The sequence below is a fragment of the Bidens hawaiensis genome, unplaced genomic scaffold, assembly GCF_021521415.1.
Source record: "Bidens hawaiensis isolate Kalapana, Puna unplaced genomic scaffold, B.hawaiensis_p1.1 tig00048976_1, whole genome shotgun sequence".
Classification (NCBI taxonomy): domain Eukaryota; kingdom Viridiplantae; phylum Streptophyta; class Magnoliopsida; order Asterales; family Asteraceae; genus Bidens; species Bidens hawaiensis.
In genome coordinates, this window is record NW_027506100.1 from 1 (window position 1) to 14861 (window position 14861).

General features: G+C 38.6%; 1 pseudogene; it reads right to left on the reverse strand.

Moving 5' to 3' along the window:
• Positions 1 to 13019: 13019 nt before the first annotated feature.
• On the reverse strand, positions 13020 to 14636 carry LOC143616709 (uncharacterized; annotated as a pseudogene).
• Positions 14637 to 14861: the final 225 nt, after the last annotated feature.

Here is a 14861-nt window from a genome sequence, read left to right on the forward strand (position 1 = left end):
AGAACGGGAAACTTCAGATTGAGAAGTTTGATGGTAAAGACTTTGGTTGGTGGAAAATGCAAATGGAAGATTTGCTAGTTTAGAAGGATTTGGACATGGTATTGGTTGAAAGACCAGAGAAGATACAACCAGACAAGTGGGAAACTTTGGATAAGAAAGCCAAGGCAGTTATTAGATTGTCGTTATCGAAGAATGTTGCGTTCAACATCTTGAAGGAAACCACAGCGCGTGGGATAATGAATGCATTGTCTAATATGTACGAGAAACCTTCGGCAGCTAATAAGGTTTTCCTGATTCGTGAACTGGTGAACACGAAGATGAAAGAAGGAAGTTCAGTTACAGTGCACATCAACAACTTTAACTCGATTTTGTCAAGACTTGGGTCAGTTAGTATAAAATTCGATGGATAAGGTTCAGGCTCTACTACTGTTATCATCTTTGCCAAATAGTCGGTCAGGAACTGTTATAGCAATCAGTGATTTAATGCATGTTGGCAGAGGTAGAAAAAATAACAGAGGTAGTGGGAGCGGGAACATGAAAAGGAGTCAGTCTAGGACTCGGAAGGATGTGGTATGTTGGAATTGTAACGAGGCGGGGCACTTTAGGAATCAGTGTCCAAATGATAAGAATGAAAAGAAAGAAGTCAACACAGCATAAGAATACTCAGAGGATGAGGCTTTAGTTCTTAGTGTTGAGGGTAATGTTGATTCCTGGGTCATGGATTCTGGTGCTTCATTTTATGATACCCACAGCAGTGAAGCATTGCAGAATTTGAAGAAAGGTGATTTTGGTAAGGTTAGACTGGCGAACAATGATGTTCTTGATGTTATGGGCAATGGGTGACATGAATTTAGTTACTTCAACCGGTTCATGGACCTTGAAGGATGCCAGAGTGATTCCAAGCTAAAGAAAAGGTTGATTTCTGTTGGGCAGTTGGATGAACAGGGACATGAGGTTAAATTTGGGAACGGGCAGTGGAAAGTTGTTAAGGGAAATATTGTCATTGCTTGAGGAAGAAAGAGGGGTTCATTGTATATGGTCAGTTTATCGTCTGAGGGAGTGACCGACCCAGTTCAGAAGAAGACCAAAGTCCAGTTCACAGAGTCTAGTGGGCAGAAGAATGTTTGTTTTGCAGGAGATAAACCCAGAGCCACAGGTCAGATTCAGGTTGAACATGCTAGAAAAGGTTCAGAGAAACCAGTTAGGGGTTTTCATGGCAGTGGGAGCACTGGCAGTCGACCAGTCAAAGCTTTAGCCCGAGTTACCAAACAGTGGGTTAAAAGAACCGGTTTTTCAGCGGTTAAAGTCTCTTCAAAAGATTACCTGCTTAATATAGAGAGTGTTGTTTGTTCTCAAGGTATTCCAGGATTCGGCAGTTCGTGTAAGTGGGAGCCGGTAGGGATAGAGAACGAGTCAGTGGCAGTTGTAGCCATGACTGATGTGTTGGAGCTCGGGGGAGCTTCAACGAACCTTCAGGTTAACTGATGAGAAGGCAGATGCAACCAGGAATACGAGGAAGATTACGTGAGGTACAGACGATCATCGGTAGACAGTTTGAAGATTATCAAGCCTCCAAGTGAGAGATTGTTGGGTTTATGAAGGCTTAATTGGGCCGGGGTTAGAAGACATATTTTGTGGCAGATTAATTAAATGAAGACTAGTGGCAGGCCTGGCCCATATTATTTGATTACGGCCCATTATTAGTTTCTTGGGGACTAAATTGTAAAACCTAGATAGTTCTATATTTATATCCGTTGTGTACTTGTAATTCCTTATCACGAGTGAGGCAGAAAGCAATAATAAAAATATCCTGGTTGCAGCCCGTGAAAGCAATAATAACCGAGATGAAGATATGAAAAAAACAATGGAAAGGCTTGGGATGACACAAAAACCCTAGCAATGGTTAAGAGGACCCATATTTGCAATGTCATTCCAGAGAAGAAGCCATAAATAAACGGACAAATGTGCTTTACAATTTAAAGTGGTATGTCTATCGACATGAAAAGCTAAAGGCTTAAACCAAAGGAATTGATGCTTTTTTTTTCTTTCTAAAAAGCATAACCATTTAATATCTTAACTCCTTTTGAGGATATGCTCTCTTTAAAACAAACCTTTTCATCACCTATTGTTTGATTATAAAATTAAGAGTAAATTATGATTTTCATCTATATAGTTTTTCTAAATATGTGGTTGTAGTCTAATAGTTTTAAATTTATGGTTTTCGTCCCTATAGTTTCATTTCACTTGCAATTAAACCTGAATTCATTAATCCCGTTAAATCTGGTTGTTAAACCCATCAGCGTGCCCCTTACGTGAGGGGCCGTTTTGTCATTTTTCTCCCCAAATAAACCCTAGTGGTAATTCGTAAGCCCCCTCACGTGAGGGGTTGGGATGTATTTGGGGAAAAAATGGCAAAACTACCCCTCACGTGAAAGGCACGCTGATAGATTTAATGACTAGACTTAACGTGATTAGTAAATTTGGGTTTAATTGTAAGTGAAATGAAACAACAAGGACGAAATCGTAAAGTTATAACTATTAGACTAAACTGCAGATTTGGACAAACCACATAGACGAAAACTGTAGTTCGCTCTAGAATTAATCAATAACCTAAAAACTTGACTTAATTGAGAAACCGATAGTTAGATTATAGCTTTTCAGTCGATTTTTACAATTTTGTACGATTATATGAGTATACAAACCAAAATAATCAAATCGAGTCACTAGTATACTTTTTTCTTGATAAAAAAATTATAGTGTTTATTATAGAAAAACTTTGCTAGTCTTTTTTATAAATAAATATATAACATGTCGTTCTTCTGCTTTATGAATTAAGAGATATTTAACAGAATTGGCATGCGTACAACTAAAAAACTCAACTGCTTATAATACAAATGATGAGGTTTTAAATCTAAAAACTGGTACAACAATTATGATTTCAATTTTAATACCATAGCGTGCATGATAACCTCAAGAGCCTGTGTAGTGGGGCATCATACACGGATGCTTCGTAGCGCCAAAACAACCCCCTCTTCAGGGCATTTTTTTTGGGGGTGGGAGGGGTATGTGTATTTTTAAGGGCTAGGGCGTGAATTACATACTGCCTCCCCTCTACTCCAACCAATCATGTTTTTTCCTACTTTTATATTTAAAAGTTGAAAAAAAATTGTTATGTTGTGATTGATGGTTATCGTACTTTATACTAGTATACCACTACATTTTTTTCATAGCACCCCTTTGCTAAAGTGACTAACACGTGTCTCCTAACGCATAACAAGAGGGTTATGAGTGTAAATAGTCTAACTATGCTATTATACCATTGTGTTTTTTTTTTTTTTTTTTTTTGTAACGACCAGCTATGTAACGTTGGTTATTTCGTACACGGTCACCATTGGCTAAAGATAGCCCGAGCCGGCCATGAGTCCGGTCGAACGGAGCCCCTAGCGGTCCACCTATTGAGGGATTCCCCAGATAAAACCCAACCCCCACACCCGTCAAACGGCACGACAGCGAGGAGCTAGTAAAACCGGATGAGATCAGGACTCGAACCCTGGCAAACCAGGGTCATCCCTCATATCTCCCATATAAATTGATGATAGTGAGGTCAGAACTCGAACCCTAGCATGAGATCAGGACTCGAACCTTAACAACCCTGGCTATTATACCATTGTTAACCGAAAGTTTCAATAAGAGTTTTTTTAGGTGTTTTTAATGGTGTTACATTATACTTGCCCGCCAATCAATTTTTTTTTTCACTTGTTCTGCACAACCTTTAAAAACATCACTTCTCTCTTCTAGTCACATTCACAAACGTGTTTTTTCAAAAACAATTTTTTTCTAACTTGTCCTGTACAACCTTTTAAAACATCACTTATCTCTTCTAGTCACACTAACAAATGTGTTTTTTTCAAAAACATCCTATTATAGATGCTCTAAACATCTTTTAATGCTTGAAACTAAAGACAAAATCATAAAAAACAAACACCAGGGCTGTAACAACAAAAGGACAAGAAAGTAACGATAAGTCTTTAGTTTTTCGTTTCCTCACATTTTATCCCACTCAAAGAATCACACTAGTGAATAGTGATGTGAGTCTCACTAGTGATGAGTAGATGTTTGATTGGTGACGATAATCACCTAGTCAAATACTCAGGTCTTATACATTTAAAATTAATTTTGAGTTATATTATATGATTTAAAGTTTATTTTTGTTATAATTTTAAAAGGAAATTGAATACGGTGCTGTCAGCCGTGCAACCTTACGCGTAAAACCCATCAAAACTATGTAGTTTTGATTTAAAAAAAAACCCTAAAAGCTAAAAAGGATTAAAACACCCATCAAAACTAACGCTCTGCTCTCTTATGCTTCATAATAAACCCTAGAAAGTTCAATGATGATTGATGATTAACACAGAAGGACGGAGATTGAGGCTGAAGATTAATCATTAACAGACTTGAAGGTATTTCATGTAGCCCTTAAATAATTGATTAGGTTTTGATTATGATTGTATCTCCTATTTCTCTTGTCTTTACCAAATCAAAAGGTTATGACTAGATTAGATCTGCAAAGTGATTGATTAATCAGTTTACATGTTCAAATATTTTTCTTTTACTGATACAGGACATCCATACCTTAATGGATTTAGCAACGGTCCAATCAGAGAATGAACCTTTTGAAACAAATCTTATTGAACATATTGATGCAAACGGGTATCTGGTCACAAATAACGGTTCCGGTATTGAAATAGAGGAAACACAAGCCATGGACTTGGATTCTAGGGTTGAAAAAGAAGTAACAAATGAAGTAATTGGACAGGTTTTCGATACTCCTAATGACGCATATGAATTCAATAAGACTCCATGCTATGGGGCGCCGTACACCGCCGCGGGGTGCCGTCGGTGGGGCGCGGAGGGGAGAGGCGGGGTTGGGACGACCGGTGCGAGTGCTAGTGGTGGTGGGTCCTCCTTTCTTCATCACTCACACGCACATACATATATATATGTATATATATATTGGGGGCGCCCAAGAGGCATTAAACCATAGCCCGACGGGCTTCGATGCCCCGTTTTTTACGAGGCAATGACGTGGCGTTGACGTGACACTGTTGAGGGGCTTCGAAGCCCCCCACCATAGCGGATAGCCTAATGGCTATGCGTTTTTACATGGTTTTGGAATACGTAAATGTGAGACTTATAAAAATAAGACAACAACGAGGATTATTGAAAGAAATATGTATGCAATAAAGTGGGTTTTAAAGATTTGAAGCGTGATGGTTCTGCGGGAGAAGCTAAGAAACGTCGTAGGAATTTAATGTCTGGATTTGAAGCGTTTCTTCGAATTTCAAAAGGTAAAGATGGTAAAAATGGTCCGTTGATGCATTTAACAATGCACACAACCATGAACTAACCGTTACTCCAACCAAGGTAATGAAACATAGGTCTCATGGGAAGTTTCACCGCTCACCTGGTTTGCAAATCTCTGATGTTGGAACTTGGTCAATCCGAGTTCAGACCTTGTCAAATCAAGAAGGTCGTAAATACTATGGAAAATCCAAGTGAAAATGATGTTACATCAAAACAATTGTTAGGATTAGTGAAGGCCTTTGGGCCGGGTTCGTTGGTTGACGATTAGAAAATAAAAGGGACGGCCCGTTTAATTATGGAGGATGGCTCATTGGAGTTTTCTTGGTCCCTACTCTACTAAACCTAAATGTTATCTATATATATACCTAGTCATGTATTGTCATCTTTGTACCGTGCTTAATAAAAATACCCTAGTTGCAGCCCGTGGACGTAGGTCGTCTTGACCGAACCACGTAAAACTCTCGTGTCTCTTATTTATTGCTTTCGTTTGTGCGTGTGTGTTTGTGTTTCCGCTTCGTAACGACTCTGTTTAATACCCTAACAAGTGGCATCAGAGTCTAGGGTTTGTTAACACACTGGTGCACTGAGACGAGACCGGCTATATCTTCAAGTTTTAAAATATACGCTAAAAACTATTGAGGGCCGTAAACTGTTAAAAGCCACACAAAAAAAAATTGTTTTCTGGTGGATTGCAACGTGAAGCAAAGGAAAGAAGGAAGTAATATTTATTTTTTGTGCTCTTGCTATTGGAGATTAAAATAATATATTTGTTAAATTATTTGGGGGTGTTCACGTCAACAAAAATAGAAGCCGTATGTTTTGTCCTCTAGGGTTTAGGGTTTTGACAAACCCTTGGAGACGTCATTGTTTTTGTTACGGGAATTACGTCGCCGCTGTCAAGGAGAATACCCCGTGTCACAATCATGTTTTTCGACTGTTAATCAAAGAAAGAAGTAGTGTCGACTGCTTCTTGTTGCCGGATTAAAACTGATAGCCGCTCAACGGAAACTGACGTCTACCACCTCTGTTTCAACCGTCGATTAGGAGAAATCAGTTTTACTCGTTTCTTGTTTCTGATTAGGGTTTGTTTTGGACTGTTGGCACAGGCTGGGTGTTCAAGATTCAGTTTGGTATTCGGGTTTGCTTTGATTGTGTGGCTCGGGTATTTGTTGACAAAAGTTTCGGGTTACAAGAAAGGTTTGGGGTTTTTTGGTTGGAGTTTTGTTTATTGGTTTTTTTCTTTGTTTTCTCGTTTGCGATGTCTGAAGACGGGAAGGTTCGAATCGACAAGTTTAACGGGACTGATTTTGCATGGTGGAAAATGCAAATAGAGGCGTTACTTGGGGAACATGATTTGGATATGGTATTGGAGGAAAAGCCGGATAATATGGACAAAGCTGAATAAGCAATTTGGAACTCAAAGGACAAAAAGGCTAGAGGTAAAATTACATTGGCTTTGACAAGGAGCGTTGCTTCTAATATCATGAAAGAAACCACGGCTCGTGGTATGATGACAGCTCTTGTCAAATATGTATGAAAAACCGTCTAAGGCCAATAAGGTGTTCTTGATGAGGGAATTGTTTATGACAAGGATGCAAGAGGGAAGTTTAGTCACGGGTCACATTAATAATTTCAACTCAATTATGTCCAGGTTAGCTTCTGTGGGCATGAAGTTAGATAACGAGACTCAAGCTATTATACTTTTATCTTCTTTGCCTGAGAGTTGGTCTGGAACTGTAATGGCCATTACTAGTTCTGCGGGGGCCGATGGTTTGACATTTGAGGGGGTCCGAGACATTGTGTTGGGTGAAGACGTTCGCCAGAAAAGCACGAGTGGCGGATCATCTTCTGATATGTTTTATGCAGGCAGTGGAAGCGAAAATAGCAGGAGCGGAGGGAGTCGGGGGAGGAGTTCGTCTAGAACTCGGAAGAATGTGAAGTGCTGAAAGTGTAATGAAGTTGGGCATGTTATGAGTGATTGTCCAAACAGATTACATGGAAAACCTGCTGAGGTGAACACTGCTGAACAAGTTAATGAAGGCGTCAGTGATGACGAGGCATTATTTTGTAGTGTTGATAGCCTGGTGGACTCTTGGGTCATGGATTCCGGATCTTCGTTTCACGCTACGCACAGCGGGGAGACGATGGTGAATCTAAAGGTTGGTAACTTTGGGAAGGTACGTAATGCTAATGGTGATGTTCTTAATGTTACGGGTATGGGGGACGTTAATTTGGTAACTCCATTGGGAACCGTTTGGAACTTAAAGAATGTTAGGGTTATTCCATCGTTGAAGAGAAGACTTATCTCTGTTAGTCAACTGGATGAACTGGGCATGGAAGTAAAGTTTGGTGGAGGTAAATGGAAGGTAACTAAAGGTAGTCTGGTTATTGCTCGTGGAAACAGGTGTGGTTCATTATACATGGTGGAAGTGCCTACTGAGGGAAGTATGACCGTCCCTCAAAACAAAGTCGAGTTCGCTGAGTCGAAGGGGCAAAGTGTAACATCCATAATTTTTTGTTCAAATTTGACAAATTTATAAAGATAAAGGACAAAAAATATGAGAAAAGTAATGGGAACAATGAGATAAAGAAATGAAGGCATTTTTATGCTAAGAGAATAAGTAAGGAAACTCCATCCCACATGGAAAGTGGGAAAGAATTGAAAACACTTTATAAGGAAGGAGTTTTCCATTATAATGTTCTTGTATGGCTAACCACTCTCACTAGTCCTAGCGGAGGGTGCGAAGCACCCGACACGCACGTGCATGGAATCGGACTCGGGTGATGGGCGCAATGTGGCGCTTTGATGGCGCACTTTGCACTTCGCACACTCGCATCGCCGCGAGCCGCATAAGGGCCGCTTTAGTATTTTTGAACTATAACAAGCTACCAAAGACCTAGGACTGAAAATGAAAATTTAGCCCCTTCGCGATACGCGAAGCAACTTCGCGATACACGAAGATGCATGAAGTAACTTCATCTGGTGCTGACACGTGGCAGGTCTAGTGGTTGACTCAACAAAGCTATTGAGCAACTTCGCGATACGCGAAGGAATATAATAATAATTGCGGCTACATTTGTCCTTCGCGATACGCGAAGCAACTTCGCGATACTCGAAGATGCATAAATTTTTTCCTATAAATAGCCAGCCATGGGATGACGTCCCCATCACATCACACACATTCTACCTCGGTTTTTGTGCCAAAATCCCGTCATTCCTGATACGCTCGTTGTCTAGAAGTACGTGCAAGTAGGAGCGCTACCCACGTGAAGTTTAAGCATTTAATAGATAAGCCATACAAGGTAGGGGTTCTGCCCGATTATTTAATTATATGGCTTAGACCCTAGTCAGGGGTATAGTCTATACATTGATTAAATAATAAGTGAAATGTAGCTTTCATAAGATAAGATTATGAATAAAATATTATTATAAAGATATATCTTATGGATGAAGAAATGAATATAAGTTTCTTCATGATAAAGAAACGTAGTATATAAATGTTTTATAAAATGAAATGAATATCAAGGTAAATGTTATGCAACTAGACTTAAGGTCTAAAGCTAGATCATAGATCTAGTTATTTATAGAATGTTGTTCTCGTACTATAGGTCCGAGATAAAGATCAGACATCTGTTGGTGAGAAATCTTGAAATCAACAAAAGGTGATACAACCAAACCTTTTTATAGTGTGAAATGTTTTATGACGTGAATACGTCTATGTACTATATATTTTGAAAAGATATTTACTCTTTAAAACTATGGACTGTTATCCATATGTAAAAGAGTTATGGAAATATTTGCATGAGGGTTGGTTCAAATCCTCTAAAACGTTTTGATACTAGGTAGTACTAAACACTCAGGCTAAATACACATGTGTCTGGATCCTTACTTATATGTACTGTAGTGGGCACACTACAGACATACTAACCATGAGGCAAGTGACTGTCTCTAGGGCGAGTGAAGTCCGATTATGTGGTTTGTGCGTATGTTAGTTCCGATGAGATGAGATTGAGACCAACTGAGTCGTTGAACACTATTGGTGTTGTGTCATTACGAATTGTGAAAATGTTTTATTGAGTCAGCATATTCACCAGCATATAGCTGACGTATTTTGAAACTGTTTTCAGGTAACCAGGAGTAAGGAATAGTGATGGATATGCCAGTAGAGATAGAAGAACACTAGGCATAGTTTACAGCTGGTGGCTCAGCTAATTTTGTATTGAGGCATATATATATTAAACTTGTTTTTAAACAAGTAATTTTGTAAAATAAACAAGGGTATTTAATTCCCTATGTTATGAAAGTAAATATTTTAAAATAACATTTTCCGCTGCAAACTTTGATAAATTGACAAAAGTGGTACCAACTGTGAGTCACACGCCTAGGCCCGAAGGTAGGGTGTGACACAAAATAAGGTTCAATTTGCAAGAGTGGAGCCTAGTGCCAAGGTGATTGAAGCTGAACGGGGTCGGAGGTCTAAAACAAGTAAGGGGTTTGGTGACAGTGGGAGCGCGGGTTGTGTTCCGGGAACAGTTACAAAACAACGTTGGGTTTTGAAGACCGCTATTCCGATTGATAAAATCTCTCATGGGAAACTCTTGCTAAAAGAGGAGAGTGGTTATAGTTCTCGGGTTATCTCTGGAACTGATGGATCGTGCGTATCAGTTGAGATGGAGGACAGATCAGTTTTGGCTGATGAGTTGGACCTCGGTGGAGCTTCAACTGGCCCTTCTAGTACTTGATGTTGAAGGGGTCGCTGCAACTAGGGGGTAAGTCTTAGCTTGTTTATGGGAACTGAAAGCTTGGAAGACTTGGTAATACAGATTACTGATATTACTGACGACTGGGTTGCTTTGTACTTGAATGTCGGGCTAGAGTTTATCGCAAGGCCTTCAAGTAGGAGATTGTTAGGATTAGTGAAGGCCTTTGGGCCGGGTTCGTTGGTTGACGATTAGAAAACAAAAGGGACAGCTCGTTTAATTATGGAGGATGGCCCATTGGAGTTTTCTTGGTCCATACTCTACTAAACCTAAATTTTATCTATATATATACCTAGTCATGTATTGTTATCTTTGTATCGTGCTTAATAAAAATACCCTAGTTGCAGCCTGTGGACGTAGGTCGTCTTAACCGAACCACGTAAAAATCTCATGTCTCTTATTTATTGCTTTCGTTTGTGCGCGTGTGTTTGTGTTTCCGCTTCGTACCGACTCTGTTTAATACCTAACAACAATGTGTCGATATCTTAGGTGAACAACGAAAACAATACAAGGGTAAAGAGTTTTATGGCCTTATTAAATATTTTCAAGATAAATTGCTAGAAAACCGCGACCATTATTTTGTTGTGGACTTATTTGATGATGGGTCTTCTGGAAATATTTTTTGGGCAGATGGGAGATCAAGAGAATCTTATATAAAATTTGCAGACATTGTTGTGTTTGATGTCATGTATATGACCAACAAGTTTATGATGTCATTTGCTTCATTTGTCGGGGTGAATCATCACCGCCGGTCCATGCTTTTTGCCGGTGCACTGTTAGAAAATGAGAAATAAGAGACTTTTGAATGGTTATTTCAAAATTTCTTAAAGTGCATGTTTGGTAAGCATCCATCGGCAATAATTACTGATCAAGACAAAGCTATTGGAAATGCAATTAAAAAGAGTTTTTCCAAAAACCCGACATCGTTTCTGTTCATGGCATATAAAGAAACATCAGATTGAACATCTTCGAGCACTTACAGTTCGCTATAGTGATGTTGAAGAGGCATACAAGTAGTGGATAAAGAGTAATACTGTTGAAGAATTTGAAAATCATTGGGAATTTTTATGTGGTAAATGCCAATTTGAAAGTGGAAGTTGGATAACAGAGATGTATAAGCAACGCAAGTATTGGGCTAAAGCCTTATTGAAAGGTTGTTTTTTTGTTGGCATGACATCAAGTGGAAGAAGTGAGAGCATTCATTTTTTTTTTTTTATGGATTTGTGAATTCAACTACCATGTTGAATGAGTTTGTAATCCAGTATGATAAATTTATTGCGTGCCGAAGGGGTTTCGAAAACGATGAAGACTTCAAGACCATAGACTCCGAGACAAATCTTTCTTCTGTAAATATGATAGAGAAAAAAGCAAGTCAATGCTACACTAGAAAGCTCTTTGATATATTCAAGAAAGAATTGACCGAAGCTACCCTTAATTTAACCCATGAGACGATAAGCAAAACTTTAGAAGAAATCAAATATAAGGTTGGATAACTTGATATTGATAAAATATACTAGAGGACTGTTAACTTTCGACTCTCGGATAAGATAAATGCAACATGTTCACGTGCAAAGTTTGGAACAGATGGGATATTATGCAAGCATATATTATTATGAAGCATAAGAGCAGAGAGCAGAGCGTTAGTTTTGATGGGTGTTTTAATTCTTTTTAGCTTTTAGGGGGTTTTTTTAATCAAAACTACATAGTTTTGATGGGTTTTACGCGTAAAGTTGCGCGGCTAACAGCACCGTATTCACTTTCCTCTAATTGGGGTCCATTTCTTGGATTTTATTTTATTGATTTGAATAACCTAGTGGGTAATCACCTTTTTAGTGTTTACCATCATTAAGCATTATTGCAAAGATATTGATTTTCAATAAAATTCTTGTACGAAATAATTAGTAGCATTTAAGACGAGGTCTGAATGAAACCGTCTGCTATACAATCGGTTTGGTTAATACTCTAGAATAGCAATCGACCCGATTAATACTCTAGAACTTTGAACCATCTTTACTTTGAGCCGAACATTTTTATTATAAATGAAAATCCAGCTAATACTTTGGTTAGTTTTGTGTATTTGGAAATTAAAATCACACCATTTTCATAGAAGTCTCATAGGCGTGAAAAGATCAAGCCTGAATTTGAGATGTTTACAAATCAAGCAGGCTTATTTACAACCGAATAGATCTCTTAAAGCACACAGAGTGGTCTCCGAAAAAAAGCAATGGGAAAAACTAGCATCGACTAGGAAAAAAACTTGAAACACCATCCCTGGATTCGAGAAGAGGGGGAAATTGGTCCTTTTTTGTAGCCTTTTCATACGGGAAAGTTGAGAACACCACCTCCAATTTTCGGAAAAAATTGGAGGAATTGGGAGATTTGGTTTTCTCCCAAAACACTCCATGTGGCCTTAAAGCTGTGGGGCCTTAGAGCTATTTTCAAAACCGAACTAGCTTCAAGATTTTTGAAGTAAAAAAAAATATATACACAGAGCTATTTTTTAAATATTTTCAAGATTGATCGAGTTTCAAGATATTTGAAGAGACATAATGATCATACTCGAAATTCTGGTTCTCACTGATTAATTCTGGGGTAAGAAGACTTACAGTATCATGAAAAAAAAAAAAACCTTGAATGTAAACATTAAAATCTCATATCATATTAAGTGTCAAAACCGAATCAAATTAACCTAGCCAAGCCAAGGTAAAACTTGAACTTCGATTGTTTACAAGCCTAACCGAGCCGATTCGTTTGTTTACAACATGATAAGATTTATAAACGCAAAACTTTCACATTATAGTCACATATGCTATTTCAAACTATAATACAAAATTATATATCTACAACAAACTTAGGTACTACATATTTTCTTTTGTAACAAGGATCCCAACAGAATTAGGCTCACGTCACATGATGGTGCACCACCTCCCCTCACCACCTTCATCATCATTGTCATCAAACACGCTCCTACTGTAACTTGATGAGGGCGGTGGCACAGGATAATAAACCGACGGATGCGATTGCGCGTATCAGTACACCGGTGGGGTATAGTATGAGGACCCCGCACTGGGGTATGATGTACTGTAACTCACTCCGTATGCTGGAGTATGGTAGTAGTGATACGGTGGTACCTCGTATGGTGCTGAGTACACCATCTGAGGTACCTGTGGGCCTACCGATGGATAATTTATGGAACTCTGTGCATTCTTTGCAGCTGGATTGCACATCGGTAGGCCTTCAGTATCACCTTTTGGTGGGGCGTTACTCTCATTATTGTCACCTTTTTTTTTCTTGTTTTTCTTCTTCTTACCACCACTTACGTTACCATTACAGTCAGCGGTGGAGACAGCCGGTTCGGCTTCTTCCTGACCGTTTCCGCCATCACTTCCTTCAACTTTAGTATCATTTTTGGATTCATTTTTTATGTTGTTGGCATTTTCAGCATCATCAGCTGCTGGTGGTACGCTGTCGTTTTGTTTGTTGCTATGTTTCTCCTTCTTTGAATTTCCAGAAGCGGTATCTGCAGCCACGGGGGCGAAACTCTCGGGTAAAATCTCGGCGTGCTTACCGGATTTAAGAAGCTTCTGGATGAGAGTTTCACCGTTAACCGATCCGGTAACTGTAGCTTTGTGCTCCTTTGCGTCTATGACCGTCTTATAAACGCCTAAATATTTCAAATCAGATACATTTAGAATCTCATAATCTAATGAAGAAAAAATCTAAACTAGATGACATCGGTATTGTGCAGTTACCGAAAATACAAATACCGAATTTAAACAAAATTAATTGGGTACCAAATAAGGAAGAGCATGTTTTGAACTTTTGGTACGGATATCAAAAAATTGCAATTTTTGATACCAATTTCATCCCTAGTACTGAATACTAGGGTACCGAATGTATTGGTTTGGTAACTGATACCTTTTGGTTTCCCTTTGCTTGTAACAAATTTATCAAAGAACAAAAATCATATCAAATTCCTTGTAATTAAGAAACCATAACATCAATACCAAAACATATAAAATATCCTAAAAACTGTTATCATTTTCTTTTTTTTGAATAGACAGAAAGGTACAGATACCAGAAACTAATTCCCAAGAAAAACTTACATTTTTTTCAGTACTATATACTGAAAAAAAAAATCCAGTAACGATACTAAAAATACCGAATACGGAATTTGAAAAAAGTGGTTACCGAACGGTACTAGTATGTGTACGGGTACCGGTACTTGGGAAAAATATAACATAAAGCGAAAAATGAGAGGTTAAAATAGGAAATAGTAGGCGAATCACCATCGATGCTCTGAAGAACTTTGAAGACTTTCTTCTTGCATCCTTCACAGTGAATATAAACTCTCAAAATCCATGTCTAAAACGCAATTATTTACATGAATATTATTATTATTATTATTCTGGAAGAGAAAATTTATATAACTAACGGAGCATGAGCATATTTACCTGCAGGTGGTCGGAGGTGGTGTTATTACCGGAAACAGCTGGTTGTTTTGCCATAACTTTACTGAAATTAGTGTCTGAATTTAGATTAAAGTGAGAGGGTGAGTGAGGTTATAACGAAGGTGGTGAGGTGGGAGGGTGGGAGACACGTCAGCACGCCCCACATATGAATGTACTCAATTAACTAACACGTCACTAGTGTCACGTGACAGGTCATAAATCCAATGGCAGTTCCAACTACTCTGCGTTTCTTAATTATTTTAGGGAGCCATTTCTGATATTTTT